Genomic DNA, 26,559 nt, shown 5'->3' on the forward strand with positions numbered 1-26,559 from the left:
CACCTCTGTCTTCGTTTCTTTTCTTTATATGTGTGTTTATGTTTTCTTCTGTTTTATGGGAATAGAATGTAAGCTCCATGAGGGGGTGGAGGTGGGGTATTTCCCTATTCTGTTTACTGCTGTTTACACAGAGCCCAAAATAGTGCCTGGTCCCTGCTTGGCTCTTGTATAAATCAGGGTCCAATCAGAAACCACAGCAGCTATTGAAACAGAATGAAAATTAAACATTATTAACTAGCCAAAAAGTTATTAACTTGATAACTAAAAGAATAAAAAGATAATTCTAAAGTAATCACCTAGGTTTCAATTAACCAAGGGAAGAGGCTGAAATGATTAATTATTAAAAGTTGGAAACTTAGAGAAGGGGCCCCATGGACGTGAAACTCTGAGAAGAGAACACCGCTGCTCTGAGGCTGGCACCTCTGAGCTCAGAGGAAGACCCCGTGGGCTTGGGACTCAGGTCAGAGGAGGGGCGCTGCCCGAGCCCTGTCTTTGAGGTGGCGCCTGATGAGCTGAAGAGCCAACTCACCGGAAAAGACCCCGATGCTGGGGAAGATTGACGGCAGGAGGAGAAGGGGGCAGAAGAGGATGAGATGATTTGAAGGCATCACTGACTCAATGGACATGAATTTCAGCAAACTCTGGGAGACAGTGAAAGACAAGGAAGCCTGGCCTGCTGCAGTTCATGGGGTGGCAAAGAGTTGGACATGACTTAGCGACTGAACAACAAGGATGAGGCTGGATCCACTGCACACTGGCTTTAGATGCTGCCACCTGAGGGCGCTGCCGCGTCCAGGAGCTGCTCACAGAACCGGAAGCCACAGGAAACCCCAGGAACATCACAGCCAGAAGCAGTTCCTCTCTGCCCCACCCAGCCTTGCAGAGTCGCAGTCCCAGAATCTCAAGGCTAAGTGTAGAAGGGAGGTGCTTCTCCTTAATCACTTATTAGCAATAACGTTATCAGTAAAAGTTTATAGAACAAAGACGTGAAAGAAGGAAGAAAGGACAGATTGCTAGACATTGCTGATGATAAAAAGCCTGTGGTATTTAAAGTAAGAGTAATCAAAATACCTGTCAGTAACTTTTCTCTGTACATTTTTATTCTCTTGTCCTCTGACAACTCTATGATACAGGGCTTATTATTCTCATTTTATAGATGAGAAAACCAAGAGCCTAAAAGGTATATGTACTTACTCAAGATCACAGAGCTAATAAATCCTGGAGTAGGAATTTGAAACTACAGATATTTAGAATTAAAGCCCATCTTTCTCCTTGCTCCTTCCTCATGCTTGTTGCCCAGCGTGTATTTGGAAAGTAGACATTTCAAAAACTCAAGGCTACCTAGAGAAAGAAAGGACTTGGACTTCGCAGGGGTGTGTGTGTGTGTGTGTGTGTGTGTAAATTCCAGGTTCAACTGTTAATGTGACCTTATTTATACTCATGAACATGTGAGGCCTGGGAACACTAAGTTACTATTATTTCCATCAAAGTCTTTAGCCAAGAACAGAAAGAAGAATGAAAGACAAAATGAAAGAAGGGAAAGAAGAGGCAAGATTAGGAAAGGGGAGAAAGGAGATGGTAGGAGAGCGGAGAGAGGGGTGAAGAGAAGAGATGGAGAAGAAAGGAGGGATGGAGAGGTGGGGTTGGGGGTGGGTGGGAAGGGTTCACAGGTCGTCATAGGCACCAGCCCTACCCACACAAACTGCCTGAGAGAGTCAACTTTTCTTCCTTTCTCTCAACCAGAGCAAAAGAAGCTGTAATGAGGTTATTGATTCCCCGCAAGAAGCTCCATGGTAATAAGTCCCTTAGCTGACGGCTCATAGGCTAAGCTTCCTCACCAATACATGAAATACCCAAACCCAGCAATCAGCACAACTAATTGAAACGCCAGGGTGAAGTTCACGAGATGAGCGCCGCCGGGTTGCAGTCATTACCAGCGATTAAACGTTATGCGAAAAGATCCATGAAGAGACACGGGTTTAGCAATAGACTTTTAACCCTATACACACCGTGGGAAAAACAAGGGAAAGAAAGGCTGGATGGGAAAACTGGAGTGGAATCAGGCCAGAGACTGGCACTGGGCAAGGATAGGGAGTGGGGAGAGGGGTTAGCGGGACATAGACAGATCGCAGTAGGAAGGATGTAGGCCTGCTGTCAGGAAGCTGATGGTAAGAGCGTGAAGGAATCCATCTTTCCTTCCTAAAGGGTCTCTACCTTTAGAAGTAGCAGAGTAGACTCAGGATTAGATCTCGGTGCCAATCATAGCATCACCTTTCTTTTCTAACCTGGAAAGCAATGATAATACTGTCTGTGTCTTAGAATTTCCGTAAGGATTAAATTAATACTTTAAGCATGGATATGAATGCATGGCATACAGCTGTTACTCCATAAATAGATATGTCTACCATCAGTCAACAAACAACCAACAGCAAATGTTTATTGCAAATGTATTATTTTCAGAAACTCTTTTTTTCTTTTCTTTTCCAGCTCTTAAAAAATTATTTTAAAAAATTCTTGAAATATAGTTGGTTTACAATGTTGTGTTAGTTTAGGATATACAGTAAAGTGGTTCAGTTTTATGTATGTGTGTGTGTATATACATATATTCCTTTTTAGTTTCTTTTTCCTTATAGGTAAGATATTGAGCATAGTCTCCTGTGCTATACAGTAGATCTTTGTTGGTTATCTATTTTATGTGTAATAGTGTGTATATTTTAATTCCAAACTACTAGTTTACACTGCTCCCCTTAAGAAACCCTTAAAGGAATGCAAAGACAAATCTGATCCAATTTCTGAACTTTTGTTTTTGTTTAGTTGCTAAGTCATGCCCAACTCTTTGTGACCCCATGGACTGCAGCCCACCAGGCTCCTATGCATGGGATTTCCCAGGCCAGAACACTGGAGTGAGTTGCCACCTGCTTCTCCACAGTCTGATCTTTAGACTAAGTCAAGTAAAGGGCATTAGTGGAGCACATACCAGGTCCCAAGGCTAGTGTTCACTATTCTACATAAATTAAAACCTCCAGTCCCCAAGAAGCCTGAAATCAACTGAGACTCAGCAATCACACAGCAAGGGAACCAAGAAGCCAGGTTTCAAATCCTGGTATGTCTGTCTCCCAAGACCATGTCATTTCCCTCCTCCCAAGATGGAAACATAGAAAATTTAAAACCAATGGGGAAGGGAATGGAGCCCATAATAAAGCAGGTATTCCAGGCAGTGCATGTTCCCCAGACAAATGAGAACCTTGGCTTTTAGGAGAAACGGATGTACCTTGGGTTGATCATGCCTGTTTTAACCTCCTAGGGCTACAAATTCTCACAAACTCAGGGAACTAAAACAACAGAAATTTATTCTGTCACAGTTCTGAAGGCTGAAATTACTAAATCAAAGTATCAGTAGGGCTGTGCTGTCTCTGGGGCCTCTGGAATATATACATATATAATATATAATATGTTATATACATAACATACATTAATACATTATATATATATTCCTTTTCAGATTCTTTTCTGTTATAGGTTATTACAAGATACTGAATATAGTTCCCTGTGCTATATAGTAGGTCCTTTTTGGTTATCTAATTTATACATAATAATATGTATCTTATAAACCCCTCCTCCACTATCCCCTTTGGTAACCATAAGTTCATTTTCTATGTCTGTGAGTCAATTTCTATCTTGTAAATAAGTTCCGTTGTGCCATTTTTTCTTTCTCTGTCTGACTTAACTTCACTTAGTATGATAATCTCTTGATCCATCCACATTTACTGCAAATGGCATTATTTAGATCTTTTTTATGGCTGAGTAGTATTCCATTGTGTGTATGGACCACATCTTTACCATTCATCTGTTGATGATCTAAGCCCACCAATTTGGGACTCCCCTGGCAGTCCACTGCAGGGGGCATGGCCTTCATCCTTGGCCAGGGAACTAAGGTCCCAAATGCTACATAGGGAGACCAAAAAATAGAAGAAGAATAAAAAGCCCACCAATTTAAATGTTAATCTCAGCTAAAATCATCCTTATAGAAACATCCAGAATTTTGACCAAATATCTGGACACTGTGGCCCAGCCAGGTTGACATACAATTAATCCTCACACACCCTGACTCCATCACTTGCATAGCTGATGCCTCAACGTTCTGGTATCACCATTTCAAAGGCCATTCCCTTACCCTGTAATCTAAAGCAGTTTCCCTTTTTTTTTTTTTTTGTAGCAGGTTTCATTATCTAAAATGAGCATATTTATAATGTTCTGGTATCACCATTTCAAAGGCCAATTTCTTACCCTGCAACTAAAGCAGTTTCCCATTTTGTTTTCTTTGTAGCAGGTTTCATTGTCTAAAATGAGCATATTTATTCCTTTGTTTTCTTATTAGTCCTCTGTAGTCTCCACCATTCCTGCCACATGACATTAAAGACCATAGTACCCCCAAGGCCGTGCATAAAACAGTGCATGACATGTTAGGTGCTACCTTAGTTTGGATCCTCAGGGAAGTCAAAACAGAAACAGCTAGAAGTGTAAGAGGTGTGCTGGGGATATCTCTAGGTAAGCTTAGTTTTGTCCGACTCTCTGGAAACCATGGACTGTGATCCATCAGGCTCCTCGTCCCTGGGATTTCCCAGGCCAGAGTACTGGAGCGGGCTGCTGTGCCCTCCTCTGGGAGAGCGTCCCCACCCAGGAATCAAACCTGAGTCTCCTGTGTCTCCTGCATTTGAGACAAGTCCACTGTGTGTGAAGGTCGCTCTGTCGTGTCTGACTCTTTGTGACCCCACAAACTATACAATCCATGGAACCCCCTAGTTCAGAATACTGGAGTGGGTAGCCTTTCCTTTCTCCAGGGGATCTTCCCAGCCCAGGGACCAAACTCAGGTCTCCTGCATTGCAGGCAGATTCTTTACCAGCTGAGCCACAAGCTGGAGTGGGAAGCCTATCCCTTCTCCAGCAGATCTTCCTAACCCAGGAATTGAACTGGGGTCTCCTGCATTGCAGGTGGATTCTTTACCAACTGAGCTATCAGGCAAGCCCCTCCTGCATTGCAGGTGGGTTATTTACCTGCTGAGCCATCTGAAGGGGTGATGAGCAGAGGAGTCCCGCACCCCCAGGGGATAGCCTGCCATCAGCAATCACTGGCAGGTAACAGCCCAGGAGAAACATACCCTCAGCACCGAGGTGTGGGTGACCTGAGGGTGGGGGCAGGGGGGAACTGGTGGGGGAGAGGCTGGGCAGTCAGTCTGGCGCCCCGCAGGAGGAGATCTGAGTGGGGCATTCTCCCATCCAAGTACTAACCAGGCCCGACCCTGCTTAGCTTCCGAGATCAGACGAGATCGGGCGCGTTCAGGGTGGTATGGCCGTAGACCTGAGTGGGGCATTCTCATGGCCACCCCAGGCCCTTAGTAACCACTGGGTGACTAAATGGGTGAGTGTGCTCAGTCTGTATCCCACACCATCTCTTGTCTGCTGGCTCACTGCCGCCTTCTCCCCTCACCACGCTCACCACTCTGCCTAGGCCCCTACATGCTTGCATCCTCCTGGTGTTCCTCCTACCCCTCGAGCTCTTCGGGTTCCCCCTCTGCTCCCTCGTCTCACTGCTGAAATAAAGACAACCCCGAAGCAGCTCTCTCCGTCAGGTATCTTTCCTCGGCCATGCTGTCCTGTAACCTGCACCAGGCTTGGGATGGGAGATGTGCAAGAAGACCTTGGTCTGGGTGACATCAGTAAAAACTGGAGTTTGTGGAGCACTCACTGGGTGCCAGGTGGCGCGGTGGTAACGGATCCACCTGCCATTGCAGGAGACACGAGAGATTCAGGTTCAATGTCTGGGTAGGAAAGATCCCCTGGAGGAGAAAATGGCAACCCACTCCAGTGGAAATCCCATGGGAGCCTGGGACTGTCAGTCCATGGGGTCGCACGGAGCCCGGCACGACTGAGCATCATCACTGGCTGCCAGGCCTTTCCCTGCATCTTTTATGTGCATTATATTGCTTATCCTCACTTTGCCCCTAAAGAGGTAACAGTCTCCCATTTTACAGACAAGGAAGCCAGTTCACAGGGGCTCCTTAGCCCAAGGTCACGCAGCTTATAAATTGCCAGGATTCAAACTCAGGATTACATGACTCCAGAGCCTGTGCTCTACTAGATGCGGGTCCTGGTGGTCAGAAGACATGTTTCACAACTTCTTCTAGCCCCACGGCACCCAGGGTGGCTAGCTGAGCACACAGTAGGTGCTTTGATACCAACGAGTTCCTGATAGGTTCCGACCCTGGTACACACTTGCCTGCATAGCCCCTGTCAGCCAAGAAGGGGTTAACAGCTCCAGCAGAGGAAGCCTGACTCTGAGCAACCTATTCTAAATAATGAGCCTCTGGTCTGCTTGCTAATAACATTCTCCCCTCACTGCTGCTGGTTTGACTCACAGGAGTAATGAATTAATTAGTGAATGTGGGTGAGAAGCTCTTTGAAGTTGTAAAAAGCCTCCAGTACAAATGCTGAAAAAAGGGACACGGTAGACTAAATCGGATATCCTGGGAGTGCCAAGGGGCTCCTGGGGGCCAGGCCACCTGCCCTCTGAGGACAGCGCAGACAGAACAAAGGAAGGAAGAAGGGGCACCCACTGGCATCGTAAACACAGCCAACACCCAGGGCCACCTTCAGAGGCTCCGGCACCTCCTGGGAGTCTGGGGACCAATCTGCTGATTCCCAAGGACTAATAGTGGAGGAATCTGAGCCCACTAAGAGGCCCAGCAGGAAACAGTGCCCTGTTATCAGTGTCGTGGGAATTATATTCCTTTAACTACTGCTGCAAAATCGCTGCATAACCACCCACCCCAAAGCCCAGGGACTTACAACAGTCATCTTTCATTTTCATGATCTGCAGGTCAGTGGAGGGCCAGCTGGTCGAGGATGGGTTTGCCTGCTGTGGTCCAGTTCTGTGCCCTCTTCTCTTACTCCCCTCCTGGGATGGGGGTAGCTCAGGAAGGGTCTCCTCCTGGGGACGGCAGAGGTGCAAGAGGACAAACTCTCTCAAGCCTCTATTTGTGTCTCAGCTGCTAATATACCATTGGGCCCAAACAAGTCATGGCAGTGAGATGAGCCCAGGAATAAGAAAGCATCCAAACTGTAATGAGAGGACACTGTAAATTATACAGAAAAGGACTGGATACAAGGAGGAGTAAAGAATTAGGGCCATTAGTACAGGGTACCATGGGGATGGAAGCGTGGTATTGTGGTGGCCGTCAATCTAAGTGTCTGCCACTCACGCCCATTGCCCATCCATCTAAACTCCCTCCCCTGCAGTTTCTGCAAGACAACAGGCCAGATTGAAATAAGGCATCAGCTCTCTGTTCCATCAGGCCCAACTAGTCTTGCTTCCTTCACTTCTGCCCCCTGTCTGGCTCCTTCAAGCACTGAAGTTTGAAACCATCATTATAATACACACTTTAGCCTTAAGACTACATGCAGGACACATACATAACAGTACCTAAACTGAGGAATCTACCACTGAGAAAAAGAAGTATTGTGATCTGTATGGTTGTATGTGTGATAAGTAGCTAAATAAGAAGTACGGCCAGTGTTCAAACAGGCTAAACCTGGTGAAGTATGAGCAGGAAGCCTATTTTTCCCTCCGAGTCCTACCTTCAATGCTACCATATCCTCTCTCCTTTTCCATCCCTCAGGGATAGTCCGTAGCTTTTCAGGCCTTTTTAACTGTTAAAAAACACAGCCCAGTGCAGTTGAACACATAGCATCATGTTTAACTTGGCATTCACACCTCCCCCACCTCAGTGCTCACCATCAGTCTGAAGGACTTGGTCAGGGAGAGGAGGTGCTGTGTTCAGTCCTATCCTCCCCTATCTCTTCTGTCTCCACTCCCAGTTCCTTCACGGAAGAAGAGGGATATAGGGGGAAGAGGAAGACTGTCTTTTTAATAAGTAGAAGCTTTTACAATTCTCTAACATCTCAGTGGCACCCCACTCCAGTACTCTTGCCTGGAAAACCCCACGGACGGAGGAGCCTGGTAGGCTGCAGTCCATGGGGTCGCTAAGAGTCGGACACGACTGAGCGACTTCACTTTCACTTTTCACTTTCCTGCATTGGAGAAGGAAATGACGACCCACCCCAGTGTTCTTGCCTGGAGAATCCCAGGGACGGGGGAGCCTGGTGGGCTGCCGTCTATGGGGTCACACAGAGTCGGACACGACTGAAGTGACTTAGCAGCAGCAGCAGCAGCAACATCTCAAGGCTCTGGATTTCTTATCTTAACTAAGAAATGGTGATTAATAGCATTCAATATGCATACTCCTAGACTTTGGTAATGCCACAATAAGATAATACATATGAAGTTGCTCTGAAAAACCAAAAATATTACACAAAGAAAAGGTATTATTATTACTCCAAAATCAAAATAATTCTATTTTCCATCATTCAAATCACCTCGCTATTTCTGAGTAAGATCATTGCTCCTCTGGCTTTTCGTAGAGTACGTACAGTAGGTACCTATTTCCATGAAGTTTGTATGGAGTGAAAAAAAAAAAAAAAAGATTTGCAGAATTACCTGATGCCCTAAGACCTGAGAATATTCTCTTATTATTGTTTCACCATGGCCAGAAGGTTGCCACCCAAATGTGCTCTTAAGTGGTTGACATAGGATTCCAGGAAGAAAAGAGAATTATTATCCAAGAACTGTGGAAATACTAAGTGTCTTTTAAAGAGATTTATCGAATCAAGGTGATGGAAACTAAACCAAAGGAAAATATCACCAGAACCTAGGTCCACATGAGTCTCCCGTTCAAGGGGAATATTAATAATTATCCCATATTTCTTAAAGTGCAAAAAAATATACCAATGGCAAGACATGAAATGACATACATACAACAAAACATCATGGCCTGAAGTCAAAAGCCAAGCATCCAAACATTTGTATATATGTATACATATAGATAGATAGAAAAGTAAATGAAAATAAGTGAATATATATTAAATAATAATATATTCATTTTATATAAAATATAACAAATGTAATATTTAATGTGTAAATATTTTATATATTATACAGCAGGCTGGTGTGACCAGGTTCCTCAGATTCAGGTTCCTCAGCTGGGCTTCAGGGGAAGATGGTACCCTCAGGGTTGGGCATCTGGTGGGTGTGGGCAGCTCCTAAAGGAGAGGGAGGCTGATGGTCCCAGGACCTGAGCCGAGAAGAACAGACTCCCCTGGGACCCTGTCCCTACATGAGGATACTGCCTGGTTTCATCACGGTCATTCGGAAGCCTTGGTCTTTGCAAGACAGCTCCAGGTCCACCCTCATCAACAGTCCGTGTCTGAGAGGATGTGACACTGATCAGCGTTGATGGGTGACAGCTGGCCTACCACATCTAGGCCTCACACCTCAAGTTATTGGTGGACAGGACATCCCTGCTGCCCCCAGGCCTCACTTCTGATAGACACAGCGGACACACAAACCATCCGCCCCACCAAAACCCAGGTGACGGGGGACTCTCGGCCGCAGCCTGAAGCCTGAAGCTGTCAGCTGGGCCTGGAGAGCCAGACCTGAGGGTTCCAACAGTAAGGGAATAGCAGGCAGCAGGGGGAAGGGAGGTGGGGCTTGAGTCTGAGGTAAGGGACGAGGAATGGTCTGGTGAGTCCTGGTCAGACCAAGCACTCTTACTGCTAGGGCCCTCTGCCAGTCTGATCTCCGGTGTAACCTGCACCAGCCATCACCGTGGAGGCCAGGTCTCAGAACTCCAGCATCCCCATGCCCTGGATGCTCACAGAACACAGGCTGGGGGCCAGGAGTCAAGGGACAACGCAGATCGGCACTTTGATGCTTGAAAAGGGATGAACCAGATGTCAGCTTGGGTCACTTTGAAGGGCTGGGAAGAGGGTGAAGAGTAGCCAAAGCCTACAAACAGACCCCCTGCAACCAAAAGTTTACATTCAAAGTATCTGAGCCTCCAACTTGGGTGTCCCAGAACTTGAAGCAAACGAAGAGCTGTTTGTACTGCTAAAGAACTCAATACTGCCACCTTCTGGCAAGTAGGAACGTGTAAGCAGCAGAATTTGAAACCTGTGTTAACAGACCCACATTAATCAGTTCAGTTCAGTCGCTCAGTCGTGTCTGACTTTTTGAGACCCCATGGACTACAGTGCGCAAGGTTTCCCTAGCCATCACCAACTCGCAGAGCTTACTCAAATTCATGTCCATCGCATCAGTGATGCCATCCAGCCATCTCATCCTCTGTCATCCCCTTCTCCTCCTGCCTTCAATCTTTCCCAGCATCAGGGTCTTCTCCAAAGAGTCAGTTCTTCACATCAGGTGGCCAAAGGACTGGAGTTTCAACTTCAATATCAGTCCTTCCAATGAGTATTCAGGACTGATTTCCTTTAGAATTGACTGGTTGGATCTCCTTGCAGTGCAAGGGACTCTCAAGAGACTTCTCCAACACCTCAGTTCAAAAGCATCAATTCTTCAGCACTCAGCTTTCTTTATAGTCCAACTCTCACATCCATTCATGACTATTGGAAAAACCATAGCTTTGACTAGACAGACCTTTGTTGACAAAGTAATGTCTCTGCTTTTTAATATGCTATCTAGGTTGGTCATAGCTTTTCTTCCAAAAAAGGAGCAAGTGTCTTTTAATTTCATGGCTGCAGTCACCATCTGCAATGATTTTGGAGCTCAAAAAAATAAAGTCAGTCACTGTTTCCATTGTTTACCCATCTATTTCCCATGAAGTGATGGGACCAGATGCCATGATCTTAGTTTTCTGAATGTTGAGCTTTAAGCCAACTTTTTCACTCTCCTCTTTCACTTTCATCAAGAGGCTCTTTAGTTCTTCTTCACTTTCTGCCATAAGGGTGGTGTCATCTGCATATGTGAGGTTATTGATATTTCTCCCAGCAATCTTGACTCCAGCTTGTACTTCCTCCAGCCCAGCGTTTCTCATGAAGTACTCTGCATATAAGTTAAATAAGCAGGGTGATAATATACAGCCTTGATACACTCAAAGGAGTATGGAATCAGTCTGTTGTTTCATGTACAGTTCTAATTGTTGCTTCCTGACCTGCATACAGGTTTCTCAAGAGGCAGGTCAGGTGGTCTGGTATTCCCATCTCTTTAAGAATTTTCCACAGTTTATTGTGATCCACACAGTTGAAGGCTTTGGCATACGTAGTCAATAAAGCAGTAGATGTTTTTCCAGAACTCTCTTGCTTTCTCGATGATCCAATAGATGTTGGCAATCTGATTTCTGGTTCCTCTGCCTTTTCTAAATCTAGCTTGAACATCTGGAAATTCACAGTTCATACATTAATAAAAGACATCAAACCAGTCAATCCTAAAGGAAATCAGTCCTGAATATTCATTGGAAGGACTGATGCTGAAGCTGAAGTTCCAATACTTTGGCTACCTGATCGAAGAGCTGACTCATTGGAAAAGACCCTGATGCTGGGAAAGAGTGAAGGTGGGAGGAGAAGCGAATGACAGAGGATGAGATGGCTGGATGGCATCACCGACTTAATGGACATGAGTTTGAGCAAGCTCCAGGAGTTGGTGATGGACAGGGAGGCCTGGCATGCTGCAGTCCATGGGGTCGCAAAGAGTCGGACACAACTGAGCAACTGAACTGAACTGAATAGAAGACATCAAGCAGGTCAAATCAAAAGGAACTTCAGGTGCTCGCTTTGGCAGCACATATACTAAAAAAAAAAAAGAAAGAAAGGAACTTCAGAAGCCATATTCGAGGTCAAATCCCATTTCACAAAGGAAGAAACTGAGGCCGTGAGAGACGAGGTGACTTGCACAAAATCAGATTGCTGGGCAGGCTTGAAGATTGAACTTAAGGGTTGAAGCTTGACACTGAAGAAGTTCCACATAAAGATTCTAGAAAGCAAATTTGTTTCTTCAGTTACAAAGAAAGAGGAGCTGAGACAACGCCCCCACGACCGCGGTGCCGAGTAGCACCTGCCTTCGATCACTACTGTCCCCACTTTGCAAGGCCCTGTTACTGGGGAGTTCAGGTGTGCGGCCCCCACATCTGGGTCCTCCGATGGTGACCTTGTGCTGCCTCCTGGAAGACTCCAAACTGAGTCCTGGGAGATTTCTATTGCAGCCGCCTCCCTTCCAGTCACGTCATCAGACTCCTACATCAAGAAGTGAAAGAGGCAAGGGTGCTCCATAAAGGAGGAACGTTAATCTTCCTAAAAACTGTGTCTAATCGTGTCACTCCCCTGCTTCTAGTCACTTGAGGAAAAAGAGCCTTTCAGCCTTTCATGGCATGCAAATCTGACCCTTATCTTGCCCAACACCCTCACCTCCACACACTCCAGCCCTCATCTCCTGTGTTCCAGGCAAGCCAGTCTCCCCAGCCTTCCCTGGAAACACACTCCCTTTCTTACCTCCTCCACTATTTACTAGCTGCTCCCTCAGCCTGAACTAAATGTCCCCCATTTTTCTGCCTCCCACATACAATCCTGTCCATTCTTTAAGACTAAGCAAAGTTCCTCTCCTCCTAAAGACTTCTCCTTCTCTCCAGAACAGGGAGTACATATTTGATGTCCAATAATTATCAGGAATACAACAGTCGCTCAATAAAGTCTTGCAGAATGGAGGCATTATTGAATGAATATGTGGCTGAAAGAGTAAAAACACTTTTCTGCCCAACCAGATTGTAAATTTCTTACAGACATGAGCCATGACTATGCTTGTCCAAACCTTGCCACAAACAAAAATGATGGTGGTAGTGGTGGTGGTGGGACAGTAAGAGTGACCACCACTGAATCAGCAGCTTTCTTGGCCTTCATCTTCCTCTCGAATGTACAGCACCTCCAATCTCACTCATCTGTTGGCACCAGTAAATGATAACATGTCGGAGCAATATTTTGCACATAGAAAATGCTCTCCAAGTGGTTTCATCCCCTGGAGCAGTCCCTGGCTTTGAAGCGAAGTGGCTGTCTAACCACGTTAGCAAAGACTTGTGTTCTGGGATACACCTGGGGCAATGCCTTGTCATACACTAAAAGGTTTCAGAGAGAGAAAAATACATCCCAGCAGAAAGAAACATGAGGAACTGCAGAACTGCTGCCGGTGGCTGGACTCTGACTGACACTGTCTCCCAGGACACAGTATCTGGCTGAGTCTTATTCTCCCTTCTGTTCAGGTCAGGACAGAAGAATGTGGTTTTGTAAGACACAGAGGCCTTTTGTCTCTGTAACAGGGTGCTGGGCCCTCTGGAGACTTGAGCCCACTTCGGGAGCGTCTGGGCAGTGTCCTCTGTGGCAGAGATTGGGGTCTGGCCCCAAGGACTCCGATCCGACACTGACCAGCTATGCTGTTTGATCCTGCAAGAGTCACTCACCTCTCTGAGCCTCAGTTTCCCTTTCTGTCTCCATGTCTCCAGAAGTCATCCAGTCGCCTTCATCTTTCAAATCAATGCAAAAAGCTCATTCCTTTCCCTTGCTCACTCAGGTCTGGCCACACTGGTCTCTGTGCTTTTTCCAGGGCATTCCAGACATACAACCCATCTCAAAACTTCTACACTTGCTTTCCTTCTCCCGGAAAATACTTCTTCAAGATAACAATGTGGCTCTCTTCACCACCTCTCAGTCTTTCCCCATCATCCAATCTATAATGACAATCCCACCCCTACCCCTCAGCCACCCCCTGCCCCCTTTGGCCTGCCTTCTTTTCTTCATAGTACTTACCACCTTCTAACCTACTATATGCTCACTTATTTAGCTTCTCTGTCTCCCACCTCCTACCCCATGACAACAGAATCTCTAGGAGGTAAGAATTTCTGTTTGTTGCTTTCACTGTTCAGAACAGTGTCTGGCACATAGTAGGGGCTCAAAAATATTTGTTACCTGAGTACATGAGTTCAGCCCGTGTTAAATGAGAGCCCACTGTGTATCAGGTTCTGACATGTAGAAATGAATGTGGTTAGCTTCTCAAGATGCTAAGTGTCTAGCAGGGTAGACAAATGAGAGGGAAATAAGTTTATTAATCAATAAAATAGAGGCAGAAATGGAAAGGTGATAGATTCAGGGGTAACTCAGAGGAAGAACTAGCTCACTCTCTTGGGAGAAGGGAAAACTCAGAGATTTCCTTAGTAATAACTCCTGTTCTGAACCTAAAGTTTCTGAGGGTCGGAGAGGGTCAGAGAAACTGAGAAGACCCGCCAAGGTGGAAGCTTTGACTTGTCATTTGCTAAAAATTCTCTACTATGAGCAGGGATGTAGATCTCCTAGGTTACTCAATAGATGTTGAATGGATGAACAAATCCATGATTTAACAAAAAGGGATCATCTAAGGAATCTTCTATCTCTAACACTCTTCTGTGGCTCTCATTCTATGGTACATTACTAAAGCTCGCTTCCAGAAAAAAGAGAGAAAACAAAAAGACAGTGCACACTGCAGTGTGTGTTCAGGTGCTCAGTCGTGCCCGACTCTCTGCGACCTAGTGGACTGTAGCCCACCAGGCTCCCCTGTCCGCGTGATGTTTCAGGCAAGAATACTGCAGCAGGTTGTCATTTCCTTCTCCCTGGGATCTTCCCAACCCCAGGATCGAACCCGCGTTTTTTGCATCTTCTGCATCGGCAGGTGGACTGTTTACTACTTGAGCCACCAGGGAAGCCTCACTACTATATTTAAAATGGATAACCAACAAGGACCTCTTGTATAGCACAGGAATCTCTGGCCAATATTCTGTAATAAGCTAAATGGGAAAAAACTTGAAAAAGAATATATATATACATATGTATAATGAACCACTTTGTGGTATACCTGAAACTAACATAACATTGTTAATCAACTATGTTCCAATATAAATTTTAAAATAAATAAATAATAAATAAACAACATTTTTAAATTAAAAAATTCCCCAGTACCCTCAAAGGATATTTTACCATTGTAGCTTCTTTGAGGAAGAAATTCTCCCCAGAAGCCGCAATTAAAAAGCATATTTTCGGAAGAAGCTATTATGTCTTGAGCTACCAGATTGATTTATTAAATACCTAGGTGACACCCAGATATAAGTAGGATGTGAGAATGAGAGACAGTAGGTGAATTTTCACAGAGACAGCAGTGGGATGGAGCAAAGAAGGCAAACTACCCTTTCCCACCCCCTGTTTTATATCACCTGAGAGCTACTAATGCTTTTGCTATTGTTAGATGGTTGAGAGGAGCAGAAAGAGGAGGAACAGGAAGAACCTGTGAAAATTACATAAAATTCAAATGTTCATTTCCATCAGTAAGGTTTTATTGGAACAGATCAGGCTAATTTGTTTACATGTAACCTACAGCTACTTTCATATATCATGGTGGAGTTCAGTAATTGAGTCAGAGATGGTAGGACTACAAGGTCCAAGACATTTATTATCTGACAGCTTGGAAGTGCACGACTTTTAGGTTCTTTGGGGGAAGTGATAGTAGCTCAGAGGCTACCATAGGTTAAAGATCAGGGTGGAGTAAGCTACTCCCTTACAGGCTCACTACCAGATCATATGAAAGCAGGACTCAGATCAGACAGTGCTTGCAATGGTTAATTTTAAGTGTTGACCTAGCTAGGCCATATAGTACTCAAGTAATTGCTCAAATATCAATCTAATTGTTGCTATGAAGGTATTTTTTAGATGAGATTAACATTTAAATCTTCCTTGGTGGCTCAGATGGTAAAGAATCTGCCTGCAATGTGAGAGACCTGGGTTGGTACGATTCCCTGGAAAAGGAAATGACAACCACTCCAGTGTTCTTGCCTGGAGAATCCCATGGACAGAGGAGCCTGGCTGGCTGCGGTCTATGGGGTTGCAAAGAGTCAGACATGGCTGAGCAATTAGCACTTTCACCTTCATCATTTAAATCTGTAGGCTTTAAAGAAAGCACATTACCCTCCAAAAAGCAGGTGGGCCTCGTCTAATTAGGTGAAGGCCTTAAGAGAAAGCAGACTGGGGTCCCCCAAAGGAAGGGGGAATTCTGCCTGCAGATGGCCACCAGACTTGAGCTACAACATCACCTCTTCCCTGGGTATCCAGCTTTCCAATATACATCTTGCTTACTAGATTCATAGACCATGCAATTATTGAAATTTCCTCTAAAATATTTAAACCAACCCACATAGCTCAGTCAGAAAGGAACCTACCTGCAGTGCAGGAGACCCGGATTTGATCCCTGGGTCGGGGAGATCCCCTAGAGAAGGAAACGGCAACCCACTCCAGTATTCTTGCCTGGAGAATCCCATGGACAGAGGAGCCTGGTGGGCTGCAGTCCATGGGGTCTCAAAGAGTCAGGCACAACTGAACAACACATCACTTCACTTCACACAATGTCAGTAGCACTAATTTTGCCCCTTTCTAACATTCATTACATTCATTAAGCTAATTAATTATCCCACATATGTCACCAGTGAAATCTATTTCTAAACTCATTGAGATAATTAGCAAAGTCCCTGGTATTGATCAAAGGGAAAACATAACAAAAGTGATTTTCACGGTCATTTCTGGACTGTGAGCTTTCTGATTAGATTACTTGATGCCCACTTCTCAGAGATGAACTTCTGATTTATGGAACTGACTGCACCCAGGATGTGGTTTAAACTAACTGACACATATATGAAACCACACTGAGATACAGAAGTATTTAAAAGCAAATTACAGACATTCCGATGATGGGGTATAAGAAATGTCAGCTTTCTACATTAAATTTTAATCTGCTTTAAGCCATCATCCTACCAAGATGGCAGGAAATTCAGTCCCACTGGGACCTTCCACCCACACCCCCAGCTTAGCCCCATGAGGGTCCCAGGAATCTTATGCAGTTTCTGTCTTCCCAGGAGGACCCTCTAGTCTCTCCCCCATGTGGCTCTTCTCATGTGCTCCCCACCACAAGCCTGGTCTCAGGGATCTTTGCCAAGGTTGAAAGGCCAGGGCCTCAGTCCGATCTCTACAGGACCCCCTCCACCCAATCTCTAGGCCCCTCCTTCAGTCTGAACTCTAGAGGCCCCACACAGCCACACTCAGGGATGGGAGGCACACTCGCTGCAGGGATGAAACACAAATCCCATGGGAGATGGCAGGGCTGAAAACCAGGAGTGCCCTCCCTCCCCACGCACACGCGTGTGTACACACACACACACACACACTGCTCCCTGGACATGGTCCCCAGGTTTTCAGTCAAACAGTCTAGATGTTCCTGTGAAAGCTTTGTTAGAGGAGATTAACATTTATATCAGAGGAATTTACATAAATTACTCTCCATAGTGGAGACGGGCCTTATCCATTCAGTTGGCAAAGAAAAAAGACAGATCCTCAGGAGGGAGAAGGAACTTGTCTCCTCACAGCCTTTGAAATCGAGCTACAACATTAGCTCTTCCCTGGGGCTCCAGCCTGCCAGCCTGCTCCGCGGATCTTGGACTTGCCGGCTTCAATAATTGCATCAGGCAATTCCTTAAAATCTCTCTCTCTCCCTCTCTCTCATATATATATGTATATGTATATATATATATACACACACACACACACACACATACACACACACATATACATATATATAGTGTGTGTGTATATATATAGGATTTGTGTGTATACACACACATATATCAATCCCATTTGTACTGTTTCTCTAGAGAACACTAACTAATACACCTTCCAGGATGAAATTTTTGAGTATCCGCTCTCTGTTCTCACAAGATCAATTATTCCATTTTATGTAGTTCAGAGGTAGAAGAACAGAGAATAAGAAAATGAAAGAAAGTGAAATGAAAGTCGCTTAGTTGTGTCCGACTCTTGCAAACCCACGGACTGTAGCCCACCAGGCTCCTCTCTCCATGGAATTCTCTAGGCAACAGTACTGGAGCAGGAAAGGAAAGGGAAGGGGTTTTTCGACAGATGAACAAGAAAAGCAAAAGGAAGAAAGCGCTGGCAGCCAAGGAAGGCCCGTGTTAATTCAGATCCCCAGGAAGCAGACACAACACAGAGTCTGCAGTGGGAGAGGTTTTTTCTAGCAAGAATAGTAAACAAGGAAATTGGTACTTTTAAAAAAACAGGCAAATCTAAACCAGCAATTACAAATCCATAATAAATCAATTATTCAGTGAAGTCCCAGTGATTAAATTGATATAAAAACAAGGCTAAATGTAAATAATGGACAATAACATGTGAGATTAAAGAGGGAGACCGGGGTTACGGTAATCTGAGAGCCTTGCATTTCTCAGGAGTTCAGAGATATATTTAACTCTAGAGCTGTTTAATGAAGATGCATGTTAAAATTAAGGGTAAGCAGGGTCTTCCCTGATGGTCCAGTGGCTAAAACTCCACAGTCCCAATGAAGGGAGCCCAGGTTCAATCCCTGGTCAGGGAACTACATTCCACATGTCACAACAATGACCTGGTGCCAGCAAATAAATAACAAATATTTCTTTTTTAAAAAATTAAGGGTGTGCATTAAAAGATTAGAAATACAAAATATAACTTCCAAATGGGAAGTAAGGGGAAGAGGAGGGTAAAGAAAACTAAAGTAAATTAAAACACAGGCAAAGAATGTAGGAAAGAAGCGTAAAAAATGTCAAATAGAAAGTACAGAATAGGGTATTCCCTGGTGTCCAGTGGTAAAGATTCTGTGCTTTCACTGCAGAGGGCCCAGGTTCAATCTCTGGTTGGGTAATTAAGATCCCACAAGCCATGCTGCATGGCCAAAAAAAAGAAAACAAACAAAGGAAAAAAATAATAAAGTGATAGATCTAAGTAAGTGAATAAAGTGATAGCTCTTAGTAAGTACAAACATATACCAAAGTAAATGTAGAATGCATGCTGAGTTGCTCAGTCATGTCCAACTCTTCGAGACCCCACAGACTGTAGCCGGCCAGGCTCCTCTGTCCATGGAATTTTCCAGGCAAGAATATGGGAGTGGGATGCCATCGCCTACTCAAGGGGTAATGTAGAATAAGCCCACCAGTGAGAGTCAAAATAGTTATCATTTCTGGGGCAGGAAATATATAAGGTAAGCCTGGAGCATCTTGTTATATTAGAGAGCAAAGAAGTTGCCAAAGATGACAAGGGTCACATAAAAAGATTCAGGAGCGCAGTCCAAGAACCTCATATTGTCCAAAGACGGAACCATTTGAGCAACGGTAAGAATTATTATAACTGCAAGAACAGAAAATATATTTGCAATATCCAAACATATAAACTACAGTAGTGAATATATTAGCAAATAACTGCAACAGAGTGAAACTCTTCCAGTATATCACAACGGTAACCTTTAAACGGTCATAATGAAGGAAATAAATTCACTTCTAGAAGACTAGTAAATAAAGGGGGGAAAAAATCAAGCATTTATCCTGCCTTTCCTATATAAACAATACCCCAAGGCAACCCAATAGTTGAGTAGAGAAAACTCCTTATAGAAGGACCCCAGCTAGCAAATGAAGAGCATTTATAGAACTAGAGGCCTCCCAGGTAGCTCAGACTGTGAAGACGCCGCCTGCGATGCAGGAGACCTGGGTACAATCCCTGTGTCAGCAAGATTCCCTGGACAAGGGAATGGCAATTCAGTCCAGTATTCTGGCTTTGAGAAATCCATTGACAGAGGCACCTGACAGGCTTATAGGGTCACGGAGTCAGACACGACTGAGTGACTAACACTCTCACTATAGAACTAGAATTATTTTAAAAGCAATATAGAACCAACATTTTGCAATCCTACTAAAATAATGGATCTAGTTCAAAGGTTGGCAAACGTTGTCTTAGAAGGCCAGCTTAGTAAGTATTTTTTAGGTTTCACAGACCACACAGTCTTTGTCAGGACTACTTAATTAAGCTGTTCTGGCTCAAAAGCAGACATAAACAGTATGTCAATGAATGAGCATGGCTGCCTTCTAATAAAACTTTATTTACAAGGACAGGCATGATCAGGATTTGGCTCACAGTTTGCTGATCCCTGACCTAGATAGTGATCAGCAGTATTTCCTAATATCATAGAGGCAAGTATACTATGTTTTCAAGCACAATGCAACTAATTGAAAAAAATAGCAAAAAGAAAATTATAGTCAGAAATTATAAAATATACTTCTTAAAAACTCAAAGATCAAAGAAGGAATCAAGATGGAAACTAGAAAATATTTACATTAGTTGTAAATATTTGCGACCCTATAATAACAAAAATGCTATCCATCCAACTTGTGGCATTTACCTGAAATGACATCTAAAGGGACACTGTAGCCCTAAATGTTATATTAGAAAAGAAGAAAAATGGGAGATTAAGGAGCTAAGCTTGCAAACATTTGGGCAGAAGACAACAGGACAAATCTGAAGAAAAGAAAGGAAAATATATAATAAAACAAGAAAAGTTAATAAACTGGAAACAAAAACATACCACAGAAGACAAGGAAAGCCAAAAGCTGATTATTTGAAAAGAACAATAAAACAGACACAGCAGGAAAACCAGTTAACACCCACGCTTCAAACAGGCTAGATAGAAAGGAATCAAGAAATTTCACATGAAAATGCTACAAATGACAGATTAGAAAGAGAGCTACTGTTTTAACTCTTGACTGCAAGCAATCAGGATATTTTTCTAGAAGTTCTCAATCTTCTTCCTAGGGATTTATAATTCTTTCTTATATTCAGAATCCATTGTTTTCTGCCTGATTCTCTCCCTCCAACTCCATGGAGGCTCCCCCTCACTCTGAGCAGAGAAATATCTCACCTCCAAGGTCACTGAGGAAACAGAAACCATTAGATGCAGCCCCTTCGCCCACTTCCCTGGATTTGCTAACCCACCTGGCAATAGTAAGTGCATTACTGTCTTCCAAGCTCAACTATTTCAATATGCCTTTCCCTGGCCTTCTTCTTGGTAACTGGTATTTTACGTATTTCTTCTCAATGTTTCTCCCAGCAGGTCCTTTCTATCCACGACAACTTCATTAACACACAGCTCGACTACTTCAGCGACCTCGCACCCTGGCTCCCTGATTCCTGTGTTTTTTCCCCAACTCACCATGGCAACCATGGACAATGCAATTTCCCTTCATAAAAATTAAAGAGAAAAAATAAACTGACCATGCTGTCAAGCTTCAAAGTCACGCAGGACTCCCTCCTGCCCAGCAGATGAGGACCAAGCATCAGCGCTGGGCATTCGAGCCTCATCTTCCCACCCTGACCCCACTCCTCCCTTTGAGACCTTGCAGTGGACTCACTCACTGTGGAGCCTCCTCCTTTGACTTCCCTCCCAGGAGCCCTCTTATATGTACAACTTCTCCCCCAAACTCCACGAACTTCCCTCTAATGGACTTAGGGGCTTCACTTATAAAATACTCGGCATGATTTCTCATTCAGCTAGTAATTATTTTTGTCACCAAATATTCTGTAAGCATTTTCACCTAGAGACCTATACTGGAATATTTATACCAGCCCTATTTGTAATCACCAAAGATTGGAAACCACCCAAAGTCTTTCCACAGTAGAATGGACAAGTAAATGGTGCTATGTTCATAGAATGGAACACTACATACATAGTATTAAGAATGGAGGAACAACAACGAAAAAGAATGGAGGAACATTCATAATATGAGATGTATGTATGATTTTATCCTCATCAATTTCAGAAAAAAGCAAAGCCGAATGATAGCATTAGAATCAGGATGATGGTGACCATTGCTAGAGATGAGGGGAGGGGCTGGGGACCAGAACAGAGCACAGTGGGGGCTTCTGGGGTAACAGTAGCTCTGGTTCTTAATCCTGGCCACAGGTGTGTTCCCTTTGTGATGATTCATCAGTTATTGTAGTATGTATATATAGTTATGCAAGGCATCGTTACAATATATACACTTTTCTTTATTTTCTCTATACATTAAACTTCAACAAATAGTCAACTGAAAAACAGCAGTGAGCACCTACTATGTACCAGACACAGGGTTAGAGGCACTCGGAACATAGTCCATCCCTCAAGGACTGGAAGCTGAGTGCAGAGGCAGGTGAGGAAGCATGGCAGGACTTTCAACAGAGTAAGGGAGTGATGATGGAGGTAAGCATAGAATGCAGCCCATTCAATTCAGTGAACCTCAGTTTCCTCATCTGTAAAATGGGCAACATAATTTTTCCACTTGAATGAGTTACATAAGGACCCAAAAGGTAATATAGATGGACGTGTTCCACAGAGTCCCTGGGGGCATAATAGATACCCCACAAATGGTTCTTGACTCTGAATTTGATTCTCAGCACAAACATGCCTGGAAATCTCCCCAGATAGCAGCTTCTCCCGCTCTGCCTCCTTGCCCCCTTCACACTCTCGAACACACTCAGACACACATCAACACCACATGCACAGAGGCCATCAGTTGTGGCTTCTTGGATTAGGACAACAGTGGAAAATACATATGAAACGTCAAAGGTGTTCACTTTCTCTCATTTCTGAAGATGTCTGGGATCCCACACACACGTCTCTGCCCAGTCCTGAGCTGCTCCCACCCAGATTTCCTCTGCTGCCTGGAGCCCAGCAGCAAGCCAAAGGGCCATCAACATGCTCTCTTAGAGGGACATGCCCCACGCCCTGAAGAATCTGGATAAGGAGCGAGTGGCGTCATCTTCAGTCTCTTTCTTTCTCATCAGGATTGAGTCGCTTTCCCACCTGAACGGAAACAGTTCTCTGAAGTCTGCTCATGTGTAGAAATGGACGTGTAGAAGTGTGAATGCACTCTGTGGGGTTTGGAGGCTGTGGCTCCAGTTGGTTTCATCTGACAGCAGTCTCACAAGGTCTGACAGCTAACACAGACAGTGACATCAGTCCCCAGAATGCAGAGTTGCTGCAGACCCTGAAGAAGCCCCAAAGTTGTGCTTGGGGCACAGGGCCCTCCTTCTTGATGCAATCTGCAGTGACTCCCCGGAGGACACAAATGTGAGCAAGTAAGCCACGGATGGGAAGGAGGTTTGCTAATGCAGGTGCAAGCCCACATGTCCGTGCAAAGAGCCAAGAAGGCACTTTCACCCGTTGGTTCCCATCCGAAGTCTCTCTGACCCCCTCTGCTTCTCCCCATCTCCCTCTTCAAAACATCAGCTCCCATTCGCTCTCAGCCATACTTCTAAAGTCACCTCCTCAACCCAGCTCCCTGGTTCCCTTCTTGCCCCACCAGCTCCACCACTTCCCTTCACCCCCTCAAGCCCACCAAGCTCCCTCCAAACTTGGAAGGTTGCCCTGCCTGGAAATTTCCACACCTCCTCTTCCCTGGGTTGAGTCCTGCTCATGCTTCAGATCTCCGTTTCCAAGCCACCTTCCCCTCCTTCTCACTGACCCCATGCCAGTCTAAAGTAGATCTCTACCTGGCTCCTTTTCCCAATAGCCATCACAAAGTGTAAGTAATTATTGACCTGTGTACTTGTCTGCATATCTGTCTTATCTGCTGCTGCATTATAGAAGTTCATTCATCACTCTGTCCTCAGAGTCCAGAGTAGGTAATCAATATTATTGGTTTGATTGGGCTATTGACTGATAGATGGATCTCTGGACAGGGAGCATTGCCAAACAAATTTAAGCTTAAAAAAAAAAGGCATTTTCCTTCATTAGTGAAAGAGGTTTAGGGAAGCAATGGAAGAATCATGCTGCTTTTTCTAGTGAAAAGTTATGGGCAGTCATGGTATGAGCACACAACCAGACAAACTTGTTCCTGCCATGCATCAGCTGTGTGATCTGCAGAAATTCTCTTAACCTCTCTGAAACTTCATTTCTTTCTGACAGTGGGGTGAAAATAATGCATCTGGGGGTTATTGACATGATTGGATGAATTGAAGTATATAAATGTATTTTATAAAATCCTGAAGCATGTGAGCTGGAGAAGGACATGGCAACCCACTCTAGTATTCTTGCCTGGGAAATCCCATGAAGAGAGGAGCCTGGTGGGCTACAGTCCAGGGGGGTCGCAAAGAGTCGGACACAACTGAAGCGACTGAGCAGAAAGCACAGGAGAATTCATGGGGTCTGAGTGGAGGCAGCAACAGAGAGGCTGACCATAATGGAAATGTGCCAAGCCTGTCTGGGAGCTAGTCCACATGCATACTGGCTGTGTTTAAGAGTCTTCTCCAAAAATTCACAGCCACCTGGAACCTGTGGATGTGACCTTATTTAGAAATAGCATCTTTGCAGGTGTAATCGAGTTGCGATGAGGCCCTACTGGATGAGGGTGGATCTAATTCAGTGATAGGTGGGTTTATAAAAAGAGAGAAATTTAGCCATCGGAGCTTGGAAGTGTCAAGGAAGGCTGCTTCCCTAAAGCCTTCAGAGGGAGCGGGGCCATGTTCATCCCTTCACTTTGAATTTCCAGCCTCCAGACCTGTGTGAGAATGGATTTCTGCTGTTTTAAACCACCTACCTTGTGGCGCTTTGTTAAAACAGTGCTAAGATACTAATACACACACACACTAGCAATTGGCCATTTTGGATACCAACAGGTAGCCCATGTGGACCCCCTCTGTACCAGGGAGCGAATCTTTGTAACCAAGGAAACAGCCAGCCCTTCTGTATAGCCTGGAAAAAGCTTTCAGGAAAATTTCACTTCAAAAGATAAAGCACAGAGATGAACTGTTCCTCTTGAGCTGCCCACTCCAGTACTCTTGCCTGGAGAATCCCACAGACAGAGGAGCCTGTAGCAAGGATGGGGTAGCAAGGAGTCAGACACGACTGAGCAACTAACACTTTAACCTTCAGGCCAATGGACCTGTTCCGAGCATGTGTAAAGTAGGCTGTGATGTTCAGTATTAAATGCATTTTTGGCTTAGGATAATTTCAACCCGCGATGGTTTTATCTTATCTATCATAACTTGATGGAGACCTGTAGAGATGGAAAATGGGCCAGAGGAGGAATATACTAGAGATAAAATCCAACTGATTGTCCCCCATACTGGCCACCCTAACACCCGTCATAGACTCAGCACCTAGAATTCATGTCTATTTCTATAAAGCACTGAGCACTGGGTCATTCCATTACCCATTCAAGCAAATATTAAGGAACTGCTGCTCTGTCGAAGAAGAGGAAACCATAAGGTGAGCCCACCCACTTACAGTTATGCAACAAGTCCAGACAGAACCAGAATTCAGAACACTCATCCCTACACTGAGCAGCTACCTTCCCAGGAGAATATGCAGATTCTCCAACGCAATGGGCATGAACTCGACTGCTCCCACCCTTGCTTACCTTTCCTCCTGACGTGGGGGATGTGACTACCTGGAATCGGTACAGGTCACAGTGTCTGCTTCTACCTCCTCACTTCACATAGAAGGCAAACGGCATCCAGGCAATGGGGATGGGGGTCGGGCACACCACCCAGTGGCGAGAAGACCTCAGAATTTCCAAGTCTCTCCAGGGTTAGCTTATGGAACAGAGGCCTGGATTTCGAGACTCTTGCTTGTGCGGTGGCGTCATGTTTACCAAGCATTTATTATGCTCCCTCATTGTCTCGGTCCCTGTGAACACAGTCCCTGTGAACAGGGGGTGGAGATACAGCCCTCTCTGAACTCACTGCTTCAAAGGCTTCCCAGGTGTGGCTCAGAAGTGCAGCAGCAGGATATGTCGGTTTGGTTCTAAATCCACAGAAGTAAGAACACAGCCTTTTCCTGCTGTGTGCGAACTCGTGATTTTTTTTCTTATGTTGGTGAGGTCAATTACTCTCCTGCAGTTCTGCAGTAGAGCTTTCCAAGACTCTCAAGTCACTGCTCTTATTAATTACTCTATCAGCTGTTTTACATACCCTAATTATCTCCCTGTGGCACAGACAATGGCCTTTTTTAAGTTTTTCTTTTTTTCTTGCTCTTTCTGGTAAAAATAGAAAATATGAATATGTATGTATTTCAAGCTTTTTCAAAATTTAAACAGCGTGAGCGCCATCTGCTGCTTTAAATGAGGAATAGCTGCCTTGATTCCTACAGTTTCAACTTTGAAAATCCTCTTAAAACTAATGGTAATAAAAATAAAATAATCACATATTTCAAAATAGTAAATAAGGGACTTCCCTAGCGATCCAGTGGTTAAAACTCTGCACTTCCACCGCATGGGTTCGATCCCTGGTGGGGAAACTAAGATTCCCACATGCCCCACAGTGTGGCCAAGTTTTTTTTTATTTAATAATAGATAAAAATACATTTAGGCAAATAATGCCTTCCTCTGCTAAATGACTTAATCCTCGGAGCATAATTAGTTATTTTAAAATATTCATCACGAATATCACAGCTAACACTTGGTAAGAACTTATTATGTGTATGATTTCATAAGACGTTCACAACTGTGTTTATTGGATTCTGTTACTCTCTTCATTTAAAGATTAAGAAATGAAAGCACAGGGAGGGGAAGTGCCCAGGAAGTCGATGGCACAGCCAGGATTTGAGCTCCCACGCACCCGCCTTCTCCTCCGCACCCGTGTTCTATAATAAGCTTAGTGAGGGAGACAGAGGTGCATTTAAGGACACAGAATGAGTCACGGTTTGCAAAGCGCATGCAAGTGCATCGCCTTGGTCATTCCGCTCAACCACCTCATCAGAGAGGCCGTGTCATCATCACCCCGTCACACATGAGAGTGGTTAAGAGT

The 26,559-nt window shown here is 44.5% G+C and overlaps 1 long non-coding RNA gene across 1 annotated transcript in view; it reads right to left on the reverse strand.

Moving 5' to 3' along the window:
- LOC139038382 (uncharacterized) overlaps positions 1–25,557 on the reverse strand; it is a 71,278-nt gene extending 45,721 nt beyond the window's left edge. The window contains exon 1 of the long non-coding RNA XR_011491350.1: positions 25,173–25,557. This is a non-coding gene — a long non-coding RNA (uncharacterized lncRNA). The remainder of the gene's footprint in view (positions 1–25,172) is intronic.
- Positions 25,558–26,559: the final 1,002 nt, after the last annotated feature.

This window comes from Odocoileus virginianus, chromosome 15 (assembly GCF_023699985.2).
Source record: "Odocoileus virginianus isolate 20LAN1187 ecotype Illinois chromosome 15, Ovbor_1.2, whole genome shotgun sequence".
Lineage (NCBI taxonomy): Eukaryota > Metazoa > Chordata > Mammalia > Artiodactyla > Cervidae > Odocoileus > Odocoileus virginianus.